We start from the raw sequence: 8,004 nt of genomic DNA, 5'->3' as shown, positions 1-8,004 counted from the left end.
GGGTGGTGCACTGTACCCGAAGATACTGCCATATCGGGTCAATGCATAGGGCGACGGAAGCAAGCTTCGAAATCGGCCCCCGTTCTCAAAAATCCATTTAATATATGGTCCCCAGATAGGGGACGTATCAGATATTAAACTGATAAGAACAGATACTACACTTGATCTTAGCCAAAAGGCCGAGAAGCGATAACGGTGAAAGGGGCGGGCCCAACAAGGTCCCCTTCATGGGCACTATCACTGCTTGCTGTCAGGGAGGCTGCCAGACAATTTTCCATGCACACTCTGGGCTGGGGGGCAGTCAACCACCAGTACACACAGCAGAACCTAAACCCATACCATTATTGCTAAGCAGCAAGACAGGGGCCCATTGCACTCCCACGGGGCCTTTTTAAATGCAATCCATAACCCGGATTTGCCAGGAACCCTTCTTACTCCTCCTACTTGCATGTGACACTGGGCTTAGGATCTGCATAGGAAACACACACACAAGCACACACCTACCTTTGTTGCCTGCAGATGCCTCCTTGGCTGTCCCCAAACGGTATCAAACCAACACCCACGGGAAGCTGTAAGCATAGAGGACATGCCTGCACCCCATTGGACTTACCTGTGTGGGTTAAATCCGGGTTATTTGACAACCTATGGCGGTGATGGTTCTGCTCAGGCAGAGCAGTGCTGATGCTCCTCATAAAGCTGTCGCTGCTGTGAAGGTTCTAGGTGACATCACAAATCCCTTTGGTTACATACACAACAAAGCTGGGTTGTTGTTGTTTACACTCTGCAAGGCCTGTGGAAGTGAGTGACATCATAGCACTGTAGTTCTGAGGGTTCAAGATGGATGCAACAATCTCCTGTTGCTTCTATGAAGGCCGTAATAGACGACATCACCAAACAGCTCCATAGTCACATACACAGCAAAGGAGAGATGTTGTTTACACCTAGTGATGTCAGTGGTATTGAGTGACATCACAGCACAGTGCTAAGGCTCCTGGGCCTGGACACAGCAGCGGCTGCAATATCTCAACGGAGAATACGTTTATATCTATGTGTGTGTGTGCGCATATATATATATATATATATATATATATATATATATATATTTCTCCGCCGAAATCACTTTTAAACCCATTTCCACCTTTTTTTCCCTTCTCTTCCTCTTACTTTTTTTTCACGTTTTTTTACGTTTTTCTCCTTTTCGCCTCTTTTCTGGGCGTATTATTCTTCTTTTTCTTCTTTTTTTTCGTCTAATGCATACCCCATCAGTGCAGCAATGCTTATTCAATACCGCCAGCAGATGGAGACACTGGGGGATAATTTTCTAAGGATTTATACTGATTTTTCCTGTCTGAATTTGTCGCACAGAAAGTTGCAGGCCAAATATGTGTGACATTTCTGCGACTTTAGCTTCTAGAGCATTTTTACAACATTATACATAGGTGCTGAATACATAAAAAGCGACTGTTCAGCGACAGACAAGTCGCATCGGCTGAAAGTAGGCCAGAATGTCAGTCCATGTTGGAGCAGGTTTAGATACAGTCTAAAGCATAGATCTCAAAGTCTGTGCACAGAATTTAGCAAGGGCCTCGCACCTTCTGATGCATCAGGTAGGTGCACAATAGCATAGCCTAACCCTCTGTACTTTGGTCTATATTGATGCGGGACATAGACAGCCAGCTGATGACCAATCCATTAGTGCAATGGATGGCTGGAAGCATTTGTCTTTGCCTTTGCAATACCACAGAAGCAATGCATGGTCAATGTACAGCAATGACACACCTGTGTGAACAGCCAGGAGACCCCCCCCCCCATGTTATGTTACATAGTTACATAGTTAGTACGGTCGAAAAAAGACATATGTCCATCACGTTCAACCAGGGAATTAAGGGGTAGGGGTGTGGCGCGATATTGGGGAAGGGATGAGATTTTATATTTCTTCATAAGCATTAATCTTATTTTGTCAATTAGGAACATTCAGCACCCACCCGCTATCAAGGCAGCTGCCTATCATGTCATGCCCTACCTGCACAGGTGTGCTGGCTACTCAAATGATCCAATTAAGGAGGCCATTTAGTCAGCAGCAGCAGAAGTCCTGTGCCTGGACGCTCCAACAGGGGCCAGACACAAGCAGAAGCAGAAGCAGCAGAAGCAGCAGCAGCACCACCTTTTGTTTTTTGGCTGCAGCAGCAGCAAGGCCCACAGGGCTGGCTAGCTGGCTAGCCAGCAAGCAGGTAGCAATGAAAGTAGGAATCTTTCTTTTTAACCCTGTAAGGGGGTGGTGCACTGTACCCGAAGATACTGCCATATCGGGTCAATGCATAGGGCGACGGAAGCAAGCTTCGAAATCGGCCCCCGTTCTCAAAAATCCATTTAATATATGGTCCCCAGATAGGGGACGTATCAGATATTAAACTGATAAGAACAGATACTACACTTGATCTTAGCCAAAAGGCCGAGAAGCGATAACCGTGAAAGGGGCGGGCCCAACAAGGTCCCCTTCATGGGCACTATCACTGCTTGCTGTCAGGGAGGCTGCCAGACAATTTTCCATGCACACTCTGGGCTGGGGGGCAGTCAACCACCAGTACACACAGCAGAACCTAAACCCATACCATTATTGCTAAGCAGCAAGACAGGGGCCCATTGCACTCCCACGGGGCCTTTTTAAATGCAATCCATAACCCGGATTTGCCAGGAACCCTTCTTACTCCTCCTACTTGCATGTGACACTGGGCTTAGGATCTGCATAGGAAACACACACACAAGCACACACCTACCTTTGTTGCCTGCAGATGCCTCCTTGGCTGTCCCCAAACGGTATCAAACCAACACCCACGGGAAGCTGTAAGCATAGAGGACATGCCTGCACCCCATTGGACTTACCTGTGTGGGTTAAATCCGGGTTATTTGACAACCTATGGCGGTGATGGTTCTGCTCAGGCAGAGCAGTGCTGATGCTCCTCATAAAGCTGTCGCTGCTGTGAAGGTTCTAGGTGACATCACAAATCCCTTTGGTTACATACACAACAAAGCTGGGTTGTTGTTGTTTACACTCTGCAAGGCCTGTGGAAGTGAGTGACATCATAGCACTGTAGTTCTGAGGGTTCAAGATGGATGCAACAATCTCCTGTTGCTTCTATGAAGGCCGTAATAGACGACATCACCAAACAGCTCCATAGTCACATACACAGCAAAGGAGAGATGTTGTTTACACCTAGTGATGTCAGTGGTATTGAGTGACATCACAGCACAGTGCTAAGGCTCCTGGGCCTGGACACAGCAGCGGCTGCAATATCTCAACGGAGAATACGTTTATATCTATGTGTGTGTGTGCGCATATATATATATATATATATATATATATATATATATATATATATATTTCTCCGCCGAAATCACTTTTAAACCCATTTCCACCTTTTTTTCCCTTCTCTTCCTCTTACTTTTTTTTCACGTTTTTTTACGTTTTTCTCCTTTTCGCCTCTTTTCTGGGCGTATTATTCTTCTTTTTCTTCTTTTTTTTCGTCTAATGCATACCCCATCAGTGCAGCAATGCTTATTCAATACCGCCAGCAGATGGAGACACTGGGGGATAATTTTCTAAGGATTTATACTGATTTTTCCTGTCTGAATTTGTCGCACAGAAAGTTGCAGGCCAAATATGTGTGACATTTCTGCGACTTTAGCTTCTAGAGCATTTTTACAACATTATACATAGGTGCTGAATACATAAAAAGCGACTGTTCAGCGACAGACAAGTCGCATCGGCTGAAAGTAGGCCAGAATGTCAGTCCATGTTGGAGCAGGTTTAGATACAGTCTAAAGCATAGATCTCAAAGTCTGTGCACAGAATTTAGCAAGGGCCTCGCACCTTCTGATGCATCAGGTAGGTGCACAATAGCATAGCCTAACCCTCTGTACTTTGGTCTATATTGATGCGGGACATAGACAGCCAGCTGATGACCAATCCATTAGTGCAATGGATGGCTGGAAGCATTTGTCTTTGCCTTTGCAATACCACAGAAGCAATGCATGGTCAATGTACAGCAATGACACACCTGTGTGAACAGCCAGGAGACCCCCCCCCCCCCCCCATGTTATGTTACATAGTTACATAGTTAGTACGGTCGAAAAAAGACATATGTCCATCACGTTCAACCAGGGAATTAAGGGGTAGGGGTGTGGCGCGATATTGGGGAAGGGATGAGATTTTATATTTCTTCATAAGCATTAATCTTATTTTGTCAATTAGGAACATTCAGCACCCACCCGCTATCAAGGCAGCTGCCTATCATGTCATGCCCTACCTGCACAGGTGTGCTGGCTACTCAAATGATCCAATTAAGGAGGCCATTTAGTCAGCAGCAGCAGAAGTCCTGTGCCTGGACGCTCCAACAGGGGCCAGACACAAGCAGAAGCAGAAGCAGCAGAAGCAGCAGCAGCACCACCTTTTGTTTTTTGGCTGCAGCAGCAGCAAGGCCCACAGGGCTGGCTAGCTGGCTAGCCAGCAAGCAGGTAGCAATGAAAGTAGGAATCTTTCTTTTTAACCCTGTAAGGGGGTGGTGCACTGTACCCGAAGATACTGCCATATCGGGTCAATGCATAGGGCGACGGAAGCAAGCTTCGAAATCGGCCCCCGTTCTCAAAAATCCATTTAATATATGGTCCCCAGATAGGGGACGTATCAGATATTAAACTGATAAGAACAGATTTTTTTTTTTTTTTTACATTTTTATTGAAAAAACTCAAAAACTTAAATACATCACAAGAAAATTTTTACAATACTTCAAATACTGTTTTCCATAAATGTAAATTCCACATAGCTAATGCTTTTTTCTGCCCAAATCTCTTTTTATCAATTAAATAGTACAAGTAAACTTCACTGTATATCATCTTCAAACATTCTTTTTCACAAATAAAATCTCTTTTGAAGACAAGAATATTACGAACTTTCCATAATACATTTTTTGTACAGTTGATAAAAATCCACAAAATTCTCTCTTTTTCTTTCGTAACTCCATCACTTTTGCCATATAAAACAACTTCATGATTTAAAACTTTTAGACCTGTTAGGAATTTCAATAAAGAACCAATTAGTCTAAAAACCTTTTGTGCAAAATAACAATTCCAGAAAAGGTGCAAAACAGTTTCATCTATATTGCAATTTTCCCGGGGACAGACACATACAGCATTTAGACCTCTTCTATATTGGAAAAATCTTACCGGAAGACACTCATGGATAATCATCCATGCTAAATCCTTGTGCTCATTAAAAAGATATGGCTCGTTTACCTTTTTCCATATTTGTACACACCTATTATAAGAAAAATTAGAGACCATACATATTTCTTCTTGCAAATTTAACTGTACTTCTATCTTGCGAGCATCCCTCAAGGTTAACAAGTCAAAGTCTTTAAGGTTATACATACGTATTATTTTTTCTAACATGGCATAATGTTTAGGCGGAGTTAAAAGTACAGGAGAAGATAATGATAAAAACACCCATTTTCTTCTTCTAAAAATATGTCCCGCAGAGTACTTTAAAAAACAGGACCATACACTTTTCATAAAAAGTCCCCTAAAACACCAACTAAAAAACCTTAAGTATAAAAATTTTCTAATACAGGGAACCTGTTTTCCTCCATTTTTTTGTGACTTATACATAATATCTCTTTTTAATTTTTCTGCTTTAGAACTCCATAGAAACTCAAAGAGAATCCTCTGAAGTTGCCTAGACATAAGTTCATTAGGAGGATAAATCATATTTAAATAGAGCATAATGGGTATTAGCATAGCCTTAATCACCAAAATTTTACCTTCTAAAGATAATTTCCTAAGGGACCAAAAGTCTACTTTCTTCTTTACCTTTTCTTTTACCATTAGCCAACTTTCCTCACCATTGTTATTTTTATCAAAGATGACTCCAAGGATTTTTATTTTTTCTGACTGTAATTTTAGGTTTGGTATTTGCACGTTTTCCCATTTACCTATATAAAAACAGTCACATTTAGATAAATTAAGTTTAAAAGCAGAAGCTTTACAAAAGAAATCAGTAACATCAACAACTCTTTGTAAAGAGAAGGAACTTTCACAAAAAACATTAATATCATCCATATAGCCACACACTTTAAGGGTGGCATTATTACCTCCAGGAACTGGCACTCCTTTTATTATTTTATCATTCCTTATTAAGTTTAACAGAGGTTCTATTGCACATATAAACAGTATAGGAGACAGAGGGCAGCCTTGCTTTACCCCTGATGATAAATTAATAAAATCTGTAAGGAAACCATTTATTAAAATCCTGCTAAAAGAACCTTTATATAAGAGAGCAATTTGCTTAATAAGTATGTTAGGAAAACCCATGCGTTGTAAAACCATCCATAAAAAACAATGTGATACTCTATCGAACGCTTTATGAAAATCTAGAGATAGAATGGCTATATTTTGATTCCGCTCTTGCTGATACCATATGACGTCCCTAATAGCATTTAAAGGTTCAGCTACACTCCTTCCTGGGACACCACATACCTGATCCACATGGATGACCTTGTGCAAAAATGGCTTCATTCTGTTAACAAAAATTTTTGACATAATCTTATAATCAACATTAAGAAGCGTAATTGGTCTCCAATTTTCTAAGCTGTTCCTATCCCCCTTTTTGGGGATCAGAGACACTATACCACTCCTCCAAGATAAAGGTAGAACATCAGAATTAAAAGCCTCCTTAAAAATATTAAGCAAATCATCTTTAAAAATTTCCCAAAAGGTTTTATAAAACTCTACAGGAAGTCCATCAGAACCTGGTGTTTTACCTGTGGATAAACTTTTAGCAGCAATTTCTAATTCTTGGCATCTTACTTCTGTGCAAAGTGCATCTTGGTCCTCCTTACTTAAACCACAATCTAAAGTGCTTAGGAGAAAATTAGCAGCAGATATATCAATGGGTTTCTCATTAAACAGATCTTGATAAAAGGATTTAGCTTTGGATAACATTCCTACATTAGTAGTTTCATCCTCAATGTTAATCATTAACTTTTTTGTTTCCATTACCTTTTTAAAAAAGAATCTTGTACACTTTTCATCCTTCTCTTTACATTCAACTTTGGAGTTAAAAATTATTTCTTTCCCTTTGTTAGTTATAGCCTTCTGAATATCACTTTTAACACTTAAAATCAGATCGTCTACATATACACCCAGCTCTTTGAGTTGATAATAGGTTTGTAGTTTTGTGTTAAGATCTCTATACCATTTCAATTTCTCTTTTGTTTTTTTAACACCCATCTTAATAAAATACTCTTTAAATTTTACCTTGCAGAATTCCCACCATGCTAAAAGAGAATTAAAATTAGTCCTTGAGTTCTGCAATTTTTTAAAAAGATAGATAAAATTACATTTAATTTCTTCATCTTCAAGCAAAGAGACATTCAGACGCCAGACTCCTTTGGCTCTGCAAACCCCATCAAACTTACATGTAGCAGATAAAATCTTATGATCTGAAAAAAAGGTAGAAGTCAATTGCATGTTCCCATAAAATGCAAATCCAGAAGCAAAAATATAATCAATCCTTGACATATAAAGGCTATTCCCCCAGGTATACCCAGGGTCATTAGGGAAAGAGGTTCTCCACAAATCTTTTAAATTAAAATCAACTATAAAATCCTTTAGTTGTTTTTCAGTCTTATCTTTCCTTTGTTCAGATCCTCCAGCCCGCTCCTCTCCTGCCATTATACAATTAAAATCACCAGCGATGATAAGCGGGGATGAACCCGGTAAATAAAACTGAATTTTCTCTAATAAATCAGATCTTTCATCCTTATCTGGAGAGGCATATACATTTAAAAGTCTCATATTCATGTCATTATAAATAATATGAACGAGCAGGGCTCTACCGGGTACAATGTCTGTGAAGGAGGTAACTTTATACTCACTGCTCTTGAACAGTATGCCAACACCAGTCACTTTCCTCTCATTATCCCCTGACCACACAGACGGGCCAAGAGT

The 8,004-nt window shown here is 40.5% G+C and overlaps 3 non-coding genes across 3 annotated transcripts; all 3 read right to left on the bottom strand.

Moving 5' to 3' along the window:
- On the bottom strand, nucleotides 1-191 carry LOC130304518 (U2 spliceosomal RNA). Its single transcript, XR_008854276.1, has one exon. It is a non-coding gene; the product is annotated as a U2 spliceosomal RNA (small nuclear RNA).
- A 2,082-nt stretch (nucleotides 192-2,273) lies between these two features.
- On the bottom strand, nucleotides 2,274-2,464 carry LOC130304506 (U2 spliceosomal RNA). Its single transcript, XR_008854265.1, has one exon. It is a non-coding gene; the product is annotated as a U2 spliceosomal RNA (small nuclear RNA).
- Nucleotides 2,465-4,557: 2,093 nt separating this feature from the next.
- Nucleotides 4,558-4,757, bottom strand: LOC130304530 (U2 spliceosomal RNA). Its single transcript, XR_008854286.1, has one exon. It is a non-coding gene; the product is annotated as a U2 spliceosomal RNA (small nuclear RNA).
- Nucleotides 4,758-8,004: the final 3,247 nt, after the last annotated feature.

The sequence above is a fragment of the Hyla sarda genome, unplaced genomic scaffold (assembly GCF_029499605.1).
Source record: "Hyla sarda isolate aHylSar1 unplaced genomic scaffold, aHylSar1.hap1 scaffold_1279, whole genome shotgun sequence".
Lineage (NCBI taxonomy): Eukaryota > Metazoa > Chordata > Amphibia > Anura > Hylidae > Hyla > Hyla sarda.
The sequence above is the reverse complement of the archived record's forward strand: the minus strand, read 5'-3'. Positions and strand labels throughout refer to the sequence as shown.